The sequence below is a fragment of the Mus caroli genome, chromosome 10 (assembly GCF_900094665.2).
Source record: "Mus caroli chromosome 10, CAROLI_EIJ_v1.1, whole genome shotgun sequence".
Classification (NCBI taxonomy): Eukaryota; Metazoa; Chordata; class Mammalia; order Rodentia; family Muridae; genus Mus; species Mus caroli.
Window position 1 is genome coordinate 64613420 of NC_034579.1, and position 16601 is coordinate 64630020.

General features: G+C 44.2%; 1 protein-coding gene across 4 annotated transcripts in view; it reads left to right on the top strand.

Moving 5' to 3' along the window:
- The window catches only part of Fam13c (family with sequence similarity 13 member C), a 112288-nt gene that overhangs the window by 13084 nt on the left and 82603 nt on the right, over window positions 1–16601 (top strand). The gene's annotated exons all lie outside the window — the stretch shown is intronic.

The following is a 16601-nucleotide window of genomic DNA, read 5'->3' on the forward strand; positions in this document are numbered from 1 at the left end:
AGGGCTTAACGTATCTTGTTCTTCACGATGAACATGCTTGAGGTTGTTCTTGGTTAAAGACCCAAACCAGCCCTAACACTAACACGAAGATGGAGATTAAGTACACTTGAGATTAAATACAATCCCAAGCCAGCTCTGGAAGACCAACAGCTGCCTACAGGTGACGGAAACTGAAGAAGGAGCTCTGACTCCCAGTCATTTTGAAATCTGAAAGGTCTGAGCATCCGTCATACCAGCAATGCAAACAGATAATACAGTAAACTTGTCCAAAATTAGAAAGAGTACCTTTGTAGGATGGCAATTAAGGCTGTGTTCAAAGGAGATAGGCAGTCTAGGTTCTGAGTTTTATAAAAATGGGTGGTTATAGTTCTAACACGGGAAACAATACCTTAATCTATAGCCCGATCCTAGAAAACAGTTCTAAGAATATCAGAAAAGCAAAGGTCTGTATTTTTATTAAGCTCTGTAGGCTATCTGCCTTGCTTTTAGCTAGGATATAATTGGGAAAGAATCTATTATGCAACCAGCATTTTATCTGCATTGTTATATTTGAGATATGAAGTTTGTTTTACCAGAACAGGCCACTTAGTCCCACTGGGAATGTGACCTCTAATGAAATGTGAGCTAACAGCGTACCTCCCCATCTGAAAACCAGTGGCTTTGGTAACGTAGGTTCAAATGAAAAAGGCTACAGACAGGCTTACACAATAACCATGCTCACCCCTCACACTTAGCACTGGCTAGTAGCGTGTAAAGCCCCACCATGACTTGGATAAACAGAGACTGGGTCATTCCTTAAGGGTTTGGGTTGCAAGGTAACTGTGACATTTCCGAGGTTCATCGTACAGGATGGTAGAGAGTTCTCGGTGTAAGACCAGTGGGTTCTTTGGAAGGGGGCTGGACCTGAGCCTCCTTTGAAGCAGTAAATTCTGCCCATTACAGGCTTTCCCCCCAAACACCCGTGAAAACCTACAGGTGTCAGCTTCTTAAATTTAAAAGCGTTGTCTTGGAAGCTGTAGAGCGCTCCTGTAGGGCTATGGTTGCAGCTGGTTCGGAGTTTTCTGTTCATAAAGTGAGAATGCACAGCCTTAAAGCTGCCCTTCAGCTCGATCCTAACCAGAGGGTTGGTCTTGAGGGAAAGGAGGCCCTCTGCAGTTGTAGACGGTGTGGCTTCATTCCCTGCTTCTCTTGCTTTCTCTTAATAAACTCCATATTCAGAAATAGCAGGTCCCATCCGATGGGCCAGGTTCAGCAACCTTTCTTCCCTCTTGACCTTGGCCTCATCCATGAGAAGGAAGTACAGTAAGAAAACCTGGAGGTTGTCTTTGTGTTTGAAGGTTCCAGGTTTGATCCCATTAAAATGATTTAAAGAGGGAGGGACTTAGGCAGACTTACTGATAGAGGACCAGGAACCTCGGAGAGAATGCAAGACTACATTCTAAGATGCTGAAGTGTTTGAGATTTGAATGTTTCTTTGAGCCACAGTTTTCCTTTATGCTTGCTTATTGTACTGGCTTGGTTTTGTGTGTCAACTTGACACAAGCTGGAGTTGTCATAGAGAAAGGAGCCTCCCTTGAGGAAATGCCTCTATGAGATCCAGCTGTAAGGCATTTTCTCAATTAGTCAGCAAGCGGGGAGGGCCCAGCCCATTGTGGGTGGTGCCATCCCTGGGCTGGTAGTCCTGGATTCTATAAGAAAACAAGTTGAACAAGTCAGGGGAAGCAATCCACTAAGCAGCCCCCCTCCATAGCCTCTGCATCAGCTCTTGCCTCCAGGTTCCTACTCTGTGTGAGTTCCAGTCCTGACTTCCTTTGGTGATGAACAGCAGTGTGGAAGTGTAAGCCGAATAAACCCTTTCCTCCCCATCTTGCTTCTTGGGCATGGTGTTTTGTGCCACAATAGAAACCCTGACTAAGACACGCATCCTTTTATCTCTTAGACCATAAGCTATGTGGGAAAACATGGCAAGGGACCCCTATTGAGTGGTTCCTTGAAAAGCCAGGGTAACTATTAGTAAAATTCTTTGATATGGTGGAAGTCAGAGCAAGGTGTACTCTTCCTAAAGCCTGGTCCGGCTGGAACCCAGGGGCAGACTGTCCCTGTTTAGAGTGTCAAATTCAATAAGCAAACACTCTACCCAAGGAGGGGAACTGACTCAAGGCATGATTCATCCCTCTGCGTGTTTTGTGAAAGATTACAAGCTTCTGTTTTGAGTGCTGTAGAAGTCAGAACATCTGTCCCCCACAACCTGAAGTGGGAAGATGAGGTGTGGATAGTAGAAGCAACTTCCTGTGTTGGCGCTCCAAGCTGTCCAGAGGGCATTCATTTTTAGTGTTGGAAGATGGAGTCTTGTCTTCCTCACTTCTCACCATCTGGCACCAGGCTGCACCCCACCCGTATGGCCTCCCCTCTGGTGGCTATTTTAACAGAAGACAAAAAGTAGCAGGCTCGAAGGAGAGCTTTTCTGCAGTAGAGCTATGGACTGCCAGCCTCCCGCTAACCCACTTCCTTGGGGAGACCAGCTGTTTGGTCTGGCATATATAAGCACCGGGTTTCTTCCATTTGGCTGTAGTTAGGTATGTTAAGAGGCTGGCACGCGATCCAGGTCTGTTTGTGATTTTTTTTTTTTTCGTTTTCATCCTTCTGCAGAAAGAAAAAAAAAACCCTGTAAATACTTTGAGTCAAACTAACCTATTAAATATTTACTGTCTTTCTCTTTTTAGAAGACATAGTTCGTACTGGGATCAACACTAAATTAAGAGAAAGATAGTTTTCATTCTGTGCCGCTGTCTCCTGCCACCATAAACAACTAAGATGCCATCTTAGGGTTTTACTGCTGTGAAAAGACACCATGACCAAGGCAAGTCTTATAAGGACATTTCATTGGGACTAGCTTACAAGTTCATAGGTTCAATTCATTATCATCAAGGCAGGAACATGGCAACATCCAGGTAGGCATGGGGCTGGCAGAGCTGAGAGTTCTACATCTTCACCTAGGATGAGGGGCTTACAGCTCACATCCACAGTGACACACTTCCTCCAACAAGGCCACACCCACTTCAACGAGGCCACGCCCACTCCAACAAGGCCACACCTCCAAATAGTGCCATTCCCTGGGCCAAGCATATCCAAACCATCACAGATGCTATTGCCGTTTATGGATCTACCTTTGGATGCGGTTCTTTTTCTTCCTTCCTGAGTCAGTTGAGAACATGGACACACTGTGGTTCCTACACTTGTCTGGGTCATTGATTTCACTCACAGCTTCTGTTAGCTGACCTCTCACGTATGATTTCTCAGCATGGTGTAGATATTTTACTTCAATTCCCACCATGATATAGGTTTCTGTAAGATCTTCCCTGGTCAGAAAGCAAAGTGGACCGTTGATTTCTTAGTGTTCTTTCTTACAAGAGGAGAGTAGAGTAGTGATCCAGAGGGTGGAGTGGAGCCCTGGTGAGTTGAAGGTCTTTGGAAGTGAGGTCAGCAGGGTTGGCGTTCAACTTCTCTGGTATCCTACCATGGCCCCTCAGCTTCAGAAGTTTATCTTTTGATTAACAGCCCCCTAAGTGATGAATGAAATGGATGAAATGTATTTTTAGAAAGGAATCTGGGATGTCTATAAAGTAATTTTATCACTTTGGTATTTATTTTATTTTATTTTTACTTAGTGTTTAGCTATTTTATTGGGTTCTTACACTGCTACCTCCCTTTCAACCCTTATTCCATCCTGATCCCTTACAACCCCCCAGCACTAGGTAGGAGACAGAGGAGGTTAGAGGGGAAAGAAGCGTGTATCTCTTTCAGCCAACAAAACAGACTCCCTGCTGATTAAGGGTTTTGGGTTCCTTGGGAGCAAGTCCAATCTTTGTCATCAGGATATCAAACTCCTTCTTGTCTCTTTGCTCATGAACATTTGACAAACTACAGTAACAGGAACCTGGAGCAGCAGATGCCACAGGCTCTCTCAGGGCTCTCCCATTTATACCCTCTCCAGAGTCCCCAGAATAAAACTCTCTGCAGCTGGCAAAGATCACATCCCTGTTCATGCACGAGGCAAATCATAATCACCTGCTGTGAAGCAGCCTCTTATCCCACACCTGGGATTATAATAGAGATATTCACATAACGTTTTTAGAGAAACCAAAATTCTAACTACATCACTTTTTCAGAATAGGCAAATGCATTATGCTGAATGGTGTGAACCCTCAAACAGTGGGTCAAATAAGCTCTTCCTTCTTGTGGCTCCTATCCCGTGTTTTATCACAACAACAATATCACCTGATCAAAGAAGGAGCAGATACAGGAGTGGATGGATGTGGGCTCCCATGCCTCTGGAGTCATTGGCTTTCTGTGTGACTTAGGGAATCAAAGTCATTCCCTTACAGGCCTTTTCTATTTTTGTAAGAGGAAGGTGATCAAATTTCTCTTAAGTTTTTGAGGATTAGAAGGTATGAGACCAAGCTCAGTGCTCGAGCACTTGTTTAATACCCAGAAAGCCCTGGGGTCCGTCCCTACAAGTTAAAAATAAAACAGGTAACGATAAAAACCTACATGCTCAGCAACTTTTAGGCGTGGGGTACAAGTAGTTTATAGGATATGTTATTTCCATTTGGATGAGTATATATTAAACCTAAGTAGACGAATACCCTGACTTAAAGTAGACTGCTAACCGAACCAACAGCCTGGAGCTTTAGTGATGTAAACCCACAAAGATGCACTTCTCCCATATGCTGTGTAGCCTTGGTTGATTGATGGGAGGGCCCTGTTCACTGAAGTTAGTCAAGAAGCTCTGTTTAGAAAAACTGAGCACTTCCGGTTTTGAGTGTCAGAGAAATCAGGATCTGGAGGTTATTATGCTAAGTACTCGAAGTCCCAGGGCTACAGGGCTACACAGAACTTGTGTTTTCTCCTAATTAATTATCCAGAGCTGGTCATGTGCTAGCCTGCTAATTACAACCCTGCAATGCACTGGACCAGGAAGAAGTGCTCTACACAGTGCTGTGGGGGACAGGGTATGACTGATGGCCAATGGCACAAATGACTGTCACGTTGTTTATTCAGAAGAGCGCCTAACCCAAGGAACACTATATTAATTGGCCCTTTTCCCCTTCTTCTGGTTCCTTCAAAATACTGAAGTATTAATGATGTTAATGGCAAAGACCAGAAGAGAAAAGAACAGTAATCAGCGGAGCTGTCGTGTTATAGTATTGAAGCGGGAGCTCAGGTTTTCTGCAGCGTTCCATCAACTAAGCGCTCCCTTTATTCTGAGGAACAAGAAAAGGAGGTCTAGTTTTGAATACTCCCCATGGCCAAGTGAGACTTCAGAGCCCATGGATCTTGCTGTTTTATTTAGAGGGCACAGAGTAGCCTTTCTAACTCGGTGCATGCCAGCTACCCTTTGGATTAGGGACAGCTGTGAGGTGGGTCACACCTTGGAAGCAGTCTAAAACTTGATATAAAAAGACTTCTAATAGGATGCTTTGACCATCTGTATATTTGTGTAACATGGGAGCGGCGCTCCTACTTATCAACACGTGACAAGCCGCACCCTCCCGTGCTTAGTGACATTGTCAAGAACAGACCTTCATTCTTTTGACAAGATAGAAGATGGTTTAGTAAGTGCTGACACAGCCTGTTCTGGAGCTAGGAGGAAAAGATGTTTAGAAAGTCTGGACAGCAGAAAAATAATGAGCTGACATTTTGGGTAACTAAGAATTGCCAATCTAAACGTTGTCAACTGTGGTTAGGTCAGACGGTGAGATTATGCCCATTGCAAGCCTGCAGTTTGGAGCTCTGCTTTTCAGAAAGGTATAGCTGCCAGACTAAACACAGACTGGCCTACTAAATTTAAACTTCAGGTTAGTAATATTTTTAGAATAAAAGTGGTCTAAATATTGTATGTTACTTAATTAAACTACTTAGCATAAACTCAAGGTTTTTCTGAAACGTAAATTCCTATATTTTATTTGCTAACTCTGGTGAACCTATCAGGAGTGACCATGCTACCTCTTCCTAGGGCACATTTGTACAATTGTACCTCTGTCACTCCAGACCTGTCAGAAGTTAGAATTTTCTTAGCAGGAATTGGAGAGATAGCTCAGTGGTTAAGAGCACTTGCTGCTCTTGCAGAGGACCCAGCATTAGATCCTAGCACCTATATTGTGCAGCTCACAATCACCCGGAACACCAGCTTCAGTAGATTTTACCGCCCTCTTCTGGCCTCTGGGGGTGCTGCACTCATATGCACACGCACATAAAATTAAACCTTTAAACAGTTTTTGTATATCTTTTGAGGATAAAGGTGATTTAATAAGGGGACTGTGTTAGGGTTTTATTGCTGTGAACAGACATCATGACCAAGGCAACTCTTAAAAAGACAAACATTTAGTTGGGGATGGATTATAGTTTCAGAGCTTCAATCCATTATCATCATGGTGGGAAGCAAGGCATCATGCAGGCAGACATGGTGCTGGAGAAGTTTAGAGTTCTACATCTTGAGCTGAAGGCAAACAGGAGAAGACTGGCTTCTGGAGGCAGCCAGGAGGAGGCTCTCTCCACATTGAATGGAACCTGAGCATAGGAGCCTCAAAGCCCACCCTCATAGGGCCACACTTCCTCCAACAAGGCCACACCTCCTCCAGCAAGGCCACACCTCCTAATAGTGCCACTCCCATGGGCCAAGCATATTTATGCCACCACAGGGACACAATAGTTTGTGGAAATCAAGACTTGTTCCAGTATCTGTTTTCTCTCTAGAGTTTAAATCATATAAATACCCAGAGGAAAGTTGCTGACAGCCAGGATGAGGAGGTACCTAGAAGGGTTGAAACTCTTTACCCAGAGTTTTTGGACCATTCTTACAGGCTCTGCCTTGCCTGGGTAGTGGCCATGATAACACAATAAGAAGTCTGTCTTTCTATCTATCATCTGTGTGTATGTATGTATGTATATATGTATCACCTATCTGTGTATCTATATCTATGTATCTATCATCTCTGTATCTATCATCTATTTATCATATCATATCCATCCATCCATCCATTTTTTGTTAAGAAGGCTGACTTCAATGAGCTACTTCTGTATCAAAATCATAAAAAGTGACACACTTTCTGCCACAGAAAAATAGTACCATGTTCTGTGCTCTATCCTATTGAAGATATGCAGCCAGCCCGATCTTGCTGGTTTGGAATCTTGCGGCTTTTTACTGAGGTTTGTGTTGCATGCATACTCACACATGAAGACCACTGAACTCTGAAGAGTTCAGTACCATGTCCCATAGCTGCTTCTGGCACAGCTATCCTATTGATCCTCTGTGGTCATGGTTAGACTTGGCTTTCTCATCCAACAGGTCTTGACTTTGTCTGCAGAGAATGTTCTTGTCCCCCACGAACCTTCCAACTCCATGGCTTGATAAGCTGCAGTCACTAGAAATAGAGCATGGCGGCTGGAGACTTGCCTTCCTCACCGTGCTGAGTAGTCACATTGTTAGAATTGCTGGCTGGGTAATGGCAGGGGCTAGGGAAAGTTACTGCAGCAAAAGCTCACTCAGGTATCTGATTTGAGGGATGTTTAGCTGCAACTAACATTCAACCTCAGCAGGAAACTAAGGGTTAGAGCTAAGTCAGTCAACCAGCATGGCCTAAGCATTATAGTTGACCGTTTTAACTTGCTTTAATTTGGAAACTCCTAGCTGCCCTTAAGAATTGAACGCCCGAGGATGTTATTGGTTGTTGGAGCTTATGGCTTCACAGAGGACATGGTTCCTTCCCACCCACCTCCTCCTGTAAGCAGTGCCTTCTCCCCTCTAGTGAAACTGGCAGCTGACTAAGAAATGCCAACAGCCTAGCCACCCAAAGACCAAAATGGCTGGCTGTGAAGAACATGAGGATTAAAGACTGAATTAGCTGAGTTCTACGTACAAAATGGGCAAAGGCTAAAGATTTGGGGTTCTTTCCTTGTTAAGTCTTTACGACTACAGTTATTCATTAATGTGCAGAGATTCGCCGTGGTATCTCCACATATGCACAGCCAGTGCATTAATCGCATTCCCTCTGCCCTGTCCTGGCCTCTTTGGCCCATTCCCTTCACTGTTTTCCTGGTCTCTGTTTAGTTTGCACATTTATGAGAAAAATGTGACGTGTATCCCTCTGTGTGGCTTATTTCATTTAATGTGGTATCTTTCAGCTTCGTCCACTTTCCCTCAAGGGACATGAATTCCTGTTCTTATTTTCTTTACCCACTCATGTGTTCATGGGCACAAAGGCTCATTCCATCTCATAGCCATTATGAATCACACTTTAATAAGTATGGGGAGTGCCATTCTTTAATTTCATTTAATTTGATTTAATTTTGTTTTATCTGTTACATGCAGGGACTCTTGACAGCTCCGATGACCTTTTCTACCCATGAGGAGAATTAAAAGACAACAATTCTCTCTACCAAGCCCCCCTCCCCCCAAAAAAACCCCCAAAACAACTCCCCAGTTGATTTCCCAAAGGTTTCACCCTTGTGATAAACAAACAAACAAAACCCCCAAATCACAAAGCCCAACATCATGGGAAATTAGGAACCATAACTGGTGGGAGAAGTGTCTACAGGGTCAAGGATTGGTGGTTAGAGGAGTTGGTAGGCCATGTGCTGGGCAGGAATCATGGCGACTTCAGAGCTTGCTGTTCTGTCAAGCCACTTACAGCTGTGTGCAGGCCTGGGTGGTGCAGTGGTTAGCAATGGCAGTTTGATTACATTGATCAGAGCACTCCCTTGCGTGTGTGCAGCAGGGGGCAGCTTCCATAGGCCGGAGGCTGGCATGGAATAAAAGAGAAGAAGGAAGAGGGAAAATAAACTCTCCCTCCTTTCAAGGTGTTTGCCTGGAATGACTTCACAGTGACGAAAACGTCTGACTAGCGATGATGGACTCAAGGTAGATTCAGGGTGTCCGTCATCATGAAGATGCCTCAGGCTCATGATGGGTCAGTCAAAGGCTCTAATCTCTGGATGGTAGGTACAGAATTCTGATTCGAAACATTGTGGAGGCCTTTGTGGACTCCATTTTTAAAGAACCATTTTTTCAAAACTCAAAACTTTGTAGCTACAACAATTCTTCAGCTTTATTCTGCTTTCCAAGAATTGAACTCTCAGTATTTGGTTCAAGTCTTAGAAACCGGAGCTTATGACGGTATCCATTTATGGGATGCTCTGCCTCTGAATACAATTTGCTGACTAATTGCTTTTGGAGTTGGTTTACTTTAATGCTTCTTCCTGTGGTCAAGGTGGAGATAACTGATTTCTGATGCTCCGTGCATCTCTGCGCTTACTCCATCTTAACACTGGTTGACAGTGGCTTCTACTCCGGGTGTCTGTGTGCAGCCTCGTCTTGAGTGCCAGAAGCAGTAACTCATTTAAGTCTCATGACGACCCCTGGAGGTCCATTGGCTCTCATGGTCCCTTTTTGCCATGGAGGAAATGGAAAAGCACAGAGAATTCATTTGCTCCAGGCCGTAGCAATTGAATAAGAGGCTGAGAAGGGGAGGTACTAGACGGTGCCGAAAACATCTGACTAGCGTTGGTGGACTTCTCCTGGTGATTGCATTAAAAGCTGACTTGGACTGCTTATTGATTTGTAGAGCATATTAAACCACAAGGAGTTATCAATGCCCACAGTAAATGGTCTCTACTGAGTTTGCATGTGTCTAGAACTTTGGGGGAGAAAGCCTGCCTGGACTCAGGAGAAGGGGAATTTCCTTCCAACTCTAGGAGATTAGGTCTAATAAATAATGCATTATTTATGTGTACTGATGTTTGCCAGCATGTATGTCTGTGCAGGACATACATACCTGGGGCCCACATTGGCCAGAAGAATACATCACATCCCCTGGAACTGAACTTGCAGCTGTGAGCCAGCATGTGGGCTCTAGGAATCGAATCCTGGTCCTCTGGAATTGCAGTCAGTGCGTTCAACCACTAAACCATCTCTCTAGTTCCAAGGTCCAAATTTTTCTATGTGAAAGAGTTTTGTTTTTCCAACTTACAGTTACAGACACTTATTGTGAGGAAATCAAGACAGGAACTTTAAACAGCTAGTCGCATCACACGTACAATGAAGAGCTTAGAGAAATGAGTGCAAGCATGCTCGCTTGCTTACCAAGGTCAAATTTTTAATAGAGAGATCCATTAAAGAGGTGGACTTCCTCAGACCTCCTTGTGTTTGTTGAGGAGAGATGGGGTGGGAAAATAGAGATACTCTGGTGTCATCAAAGACCCTTCGTAGTATACAAATACTATGATTTGTCACTTTCTATATTACAGTTCTGAGGCATTAAGGGGAGACTTGTGTCTCAGGTACTGTCTGAGGTGAGTTTTACTGCTGTGAGCAGACACCATGACCAAGGCAACTCTTATAAGGACAACATTTAACTGGGGCTGGCTTACAGGTTCAGAGGTTCAGTCCATTATCATCAAGGCCGGAGCATGGCAGCATCCAGGCAGGCATGGTGCAGGAGGAGCTGAGAGTGCTACGTCTTCATCTGAAGGCTGCTAGGAGAATACTGGCTCCCACATGGTTAGGAGGAGGGTCTTCAAGTCCATGCCCACAGTGGCACATTTCCTCCAACAAAACCACACCTGCTCTAACAAGGCCATGCCTCCAAATAGTGCCACTCCCTGTACCAAGCCTATTCAGATCACCACAGGTAGTAGTGACCAGGGCAGTTCTGTTTAAGTGTGGTGTAGGAGCAGGAAGTAGCAAGGTAAGTTTCTGCCTATTTCACAGAATTGTGGAATTCTGTCTGTCTTTATGCTTCTGGGAGCTATTGTCTGCAGAAGCTGACACAGGCGGATAACAGGTTTCTTGAGTTTAAGCAGTTTTGTTTAGGATGAAGAATGAAATCTGAAGCAATTGGTGACCAGGTAGACTATGTGACCTTTAAGGTCTGACTTTTTTAAAGTTATAGATGTAGATAACACACTGCTCCAAGTATTAATTTACCACCAACTTGGGTCATGGTGGGATGGCAAACTGCAAAGATCATAGACATTAAAACTAGGTTTTGAACTATAAGAACATCCCAGGCTGTTCTCACTCCCCCCATACCCCTTTACTATGATATCCAGTATCTTTATACAAGATACCTTGAAACACTCTTGTTGCCATGATGCAGAGAGATGCAGAGACTTGTGCTTGTCGCTGGGATGGATGTAGAATCCACCCAGGAAGAGACAGTGATACCTACAGACATGGCCTTTCCTATCCTGTCTGGTGGAAGCAAAGTGTGTCATTTTGCTTGTATTTGGATCCCAGTGTGGTACCTCTGATGACCTGTCTGTAAAATGAGGGATGACCTACTTGTAAGTCCTTTTGGAGATTAAATGAGGTAATCCTTTCGAGCACTTACCGCAATGGTAATGGATGATACCTGGTAAGAGATCAATAGGTATTAGAACGTGAGCCACGTACCATGGCTGTCACATCCTACTATGTTGTCACTGCAGTGAGGATGAAAATGAAGATGTCTTTTCCTCTTAGGAAAATGCTGGTGTTCTTCCTGGCCACAGTGACAAGGAACCATTAGAGTCATTGGTTTGGGCAGGGTTTGTGTTTCTTTTAGTCAGCCCACATGACAGTGGACCCAGTTGTAGAGGAAGAGACGAGCTTAACTCTAGCATTTGTACTTCTTTGACTTTACAGTCGTACTCCAGCTTTGCTCTTGCAGTGAAAGGCAACCAGGTATCCAAAGGTTTCACTTGTGACTGTAAGGTTCTCAGCCTGGTAATCTAAGATCATGAAGCTGTCTGCCCTGCTCAGGAAGTCTTTGTCCCTTAATGATGGCTTCCCCTTTGCTTAACATGCAGTAAATTGGGCTTTCTGTTCAGCTCTTGAGCTGGGACTTCCTCCCCCAACGATAGAGATCTGTATGAATGATAGAGGGTCGTGGATATGGGGCCATATGGGCAAGTTCACCCAGTGGATCCAATTTATGCAGTAGAAGTGTCTTAGTGGAAAAAATGATAGGGAAGGAGGTTTCCAAGGCTGAGAGAATACACTGTGCATGAAGAGAGAGCACTGATGGGCGTGCAAAGGGGTCCCGTCATGTGTCACTTGCCACATCTGGGCTGTCATACATAGAGGAGAGGTGCACATGCAGCTGGACTGCAAGCACCCAGTAGAGGCTGCACCATAAGGACCGTGGATTTTATCTCTCCTACTTAGCTTCAGCCACCAGCTTGACAAGCCAATTTTTATCGGAGGGAGCATCAGCTGAGGAGTTGAATCCATCAGAGTGGCTTGTGAGCATTTCCATGGAGGCAGTTCCCTTGACTGTTGATTGATGTGGGAGGACTCAGCTTTCTGTGCTGGTACCATCCCTGAGCAGGTGGTCCAGGGTTACGTATGTGAGCACGGTCCACAGGGAGCCAGGCTGGAGGCAGCATCTTTCATGGTCGCATGGGCCACAGAGCAAGGCAGTGGGAGGCATCCTTCACAGCTCATGCCTTTGTTCCTACTTGAGTTCCTGATCTGATTCCCCAAGGTGATGGATTGTGACCAATGATAAACCTGAGTAAACCCACTCCACAGTTTCTTTGGTCATGGCATTTATCACAGCAACAGGAAAGAGAACTAGGTCACCATCCAAGAGTGTTTCTTGTCTAGGATCTTTTCGGATATTTCCCAAGTCTGAGCCTTATTTTAAGAGGAGGTGTCTTTGGAAACCTTCCATAGAGAGCATAGTTCTCCTATTTTGGCCACCATGCTTCAGACTTCTGCATAGAGAATTTCTCATAGGGGAAAAAATCAGACCCCTCCCCCACCATACAGAGAAGAAGAAAAGGCCAATGTATGCTTTCCCACCCTCCCTGTCAGGACATGGGGCACCTTGGATTTGGTCACCTGCCCCATTCTTGGCTACAGAATGTATAGCTCATAGAAGGGAGTTCTGGGGTGGAGCCCATGCAGCAGTACGTGAGATCTGAGTGGATGCAGTGGTTGTAGTATGTAGTGTAAGCATTGGACTGTGGTGAATTACTAGTTATCAATCACGTGGCCTCATATTTTAAAAAGATTTAGGTTCAAATACATGTGTGTGTATATACATACATACATACACACATATATACACACATACACACATATACATATACACATATATACATACATGCATATATACATATATGCATACACATACACACATATACACATATATACATATACACATATATACACATACACATATATACATATACACATATATTTGCACATACACACAAATATATATATGCACATATACACTCATATATACATATACACATATACACACACATATATACACATACACACATATATACATATACACATACATACACACACATACATATATATACACACACATATCACATGTATACACACACATACACATATACACATATGCATACACACACATATACACACATATGAATGTTTTGCCTGCATGTATATTGATGTACTATTTATGTGTGTCTGGTGCCTGTGGAGGTCAGAGCAGGGAATCGGGTCCCTTAGAACTGGAATACAGAGAGGTATGAGCTGTTCTTTGTGTGCTGGGAACTAAACCCAGGCCATCTGGAAGAACAGCCAGCAATGCTCTTATCCAATAAGCCATCTCTCCAGCCCCATGTTCTTATATTTTAATATCATTTAAATCAAGATGCCTTCTACAGCAAATACAGTACAGCTTGATAGCAAGCATTTAATTAACTTTTTAAAAGAAAAACCAACCGTGGCCTCAGATCAGCAGCTTGGACTTGGTACTCAGGGCTGTAGTGAAGCCCCCCAGCTGGGTCAGTGCTGAACTCATTTTAGAGTCCTCCTGATTTCATAGCCTTGGATGCTGGTTCTCCAACCGAAGTAATTTCCCCTCCCCTCCCCTCCCCTCCCTCCATCCCTCCTTCCCCCTTCCTTCTTTCTTCCTTTCCTTTCTTCTTTTCCTTTCTTCCTTTCTTTCTTTTGACACATTCTCCCTTTATTCAATCATTTAGTTTTTTCTTATCATTTCTAGTTAAGAATCTAGACCCTTCTTTCATGACATCATTTTGAGACAGCAACTGTGTTAATTTTGTTTCTTGTTCCTGTGATAAAAGGAACATAAGGAAGTTCTAGAGAGTCATGGAGTCTACCGGCCTATGAGGTGGCCAGCCACATCGGGTCCGCAGGCAGGGAGCACAGAGAATGAGTGTTGTGCTCTCTTTGCCTCTTCCCTTTTATCTGGTCCAGCCTGTTGGTGCTGCTGTAAGGATCCAGGGCAGTCTTCCCACCTCTGCTACCCCAGTCTAGGTCATCTCTCACAGGTGGGCTTAGTGATGGTCTCCTTTGCAATTCTGAAGCCTGCCAAGTTGCTAGTCAGTATGAACCATGATCGATTCATGTCTTTTGGGTATTTTTTTGTTTGTTTGTTTTTGTTTTTAAAAGTCAGGGCCTGTTTATTAATATTTTTAAACTTTTTTGAGATTTAAGTTTTTAATTTGTATTTAATACACATAGGTGTCTAGCCTGTGTGCATTCTGCGCATCAGATGTGCGCGCCGCCTGCAGAGGCTAGAAAAATTAATATTAGAGTTACTGAGTGTTGAGAGGGTTTTAAACTACTATATAGGTTCTGGGAATCGAGCCCAGACTTCTGGAAGAGCAGTTGCTGCTCTTAATCACCGAGCTATCGTCTCTCTGGACCCTGTTAATGAATTTTAACCAAAAGGAAAAAATAAGTGACTCTCAAAACTGTGTCCTGCTAAATTATTCATGTTAAGAATTCATCAGCAAATAGTTACTGGGTATCTGTTACAGATCTTATGGAGAACAAGTCCTTCGAGGGAGGAACCCTTGTGAAGCTTCCGTTTCTACACGTGTCTGTTGGTTGGCAGTGGCAAACCATCAGCGGAGAGAGTGGAACATCGTTACCATAAGGCCATACGTACTCTGATAAGGCCAACAAGGATGGGCGAGATTGCAAGCTTTCCTCTCATAGATTTGCTTCTGTTATTCTTGCTATCACTGGCCTGGTGTGGTTCTGTCCCCTTTAACCATCCACCAGCTCTAAGCCCTGTGGAAATGAGTTTGAAGCATGGCCTATACGTTAGAAATACTGGGCACCTTCATCCCATCTGTGGGTGCTATGTTGAGTGCTGTGCTGTGGTATGTTCCTGTTTTCTTTCATTTTGGCTGCTGTGTTTCTTCTGACTTACAGCCTTCCTGGAAGAAGAGGCAGTACAATTAATATTTCAATCTCATAGCTTTTCTTAGGCTTTCCTCCAACCCACATCAACAGCTTCTTCTGGGCTGGGAGATAGCTCAGTCAGGAAAATGTTTCCCGTGCAAGCATGTAGACATGACTTTGGATCGGGTAGAAAGCCGTGTATGGCAGTGGGCCTGTAGTCCCAGTTCTCTGGAAATAGAGACAGGCAGATCCTGGAGGCATGCTGGTCAGTCAGCCTTGCCTAAGGGTGAATATATGAGAGAACCAAACTCAACAAGTAAGGTGGAGATAAATTGAGGAAAACACTTGATATCAACCTCTTGTCTGTAGTCTCTACATGCGTCCTGGTTTGAATATGCTTGGCCAAGGGAGTGGCACTATTAGGAGGTGTGGCCTTGTTGCAGTCGTGTGTCACTGTAGGCATGGGCTTTGAGACCCAACTCCTAGCTGCCTGGAAGCCAGTCTTCAGATGGGGATGTAGAGCTCTCAGCTCTGCCTGTACCATGCCTGCCTGGACACTGCCATGTTCTCACCTTGGTAATAATGGACTGAACCTCTGAACCTGTAAGCCAGCCCCAATTAGATGTCCTTATAAGAGTGGCCTTGGTCATGGTGTCTGTTCACAGCAATTGAGACCCAAACTTAGACAACATGCATCCTCTGACAGGCTTGGGAACTTTTACCCACTGGGTTATCTTGTTGACCCAGCATACAGCTCTTACATAGAAGACCCTTATTTGGAATAGTTCAGTCCAACGTGTCTTCTCATCTTTGGAAGCGAAAGCTCTATACGTTCTGCTTGTGTCTGAGAAGTGCATCAGCCAGCTTTGGATCACTCTAATGAAAGACTGGATGCAAGCTTCTTTAAAAGTAAATAGAGGGGACTTTAGCTCTCTGCTTTTGACATTTACAATCCAGGATTGGGCCACAATGGTGGCCTTGTACTTGACCCTGCTAATAGAAGTGGGGATTGGTACATGGCAGCTGGAATTTATGCAGGAGTATATGGTCCCCTGGGGAAGTGAGGCAGAGAGCAAGTGTGATGCAATCCTTTCAAAGGCAAAGACAAACCTATGTCTTAAGGTTGTATTGCTGTGAAGAGACTCCATAACCAAGGCAATTCTTATAAGGACAACATTTAATTGAGGCTGGCTTACAGGTTCAGAGATTCAGTCCATTATCATCATGGTGGGAAGCATGGCAGCATCCAAGCAGACATGGTGCTGGAGAAGGAGCTGAGAGTTCTACATCTTGATCTGCAAGCAGTAGAAAGAGACTGTGTCCCATGCTATGCTGTGTTGTGTCTTTCCTTTCCCTTTCCCTTTCCCTTTCCCTTTCCCTTTCCCTTTCCCTTTCCCTTTCCCTTTCCCTTTCCCTTTCCCTT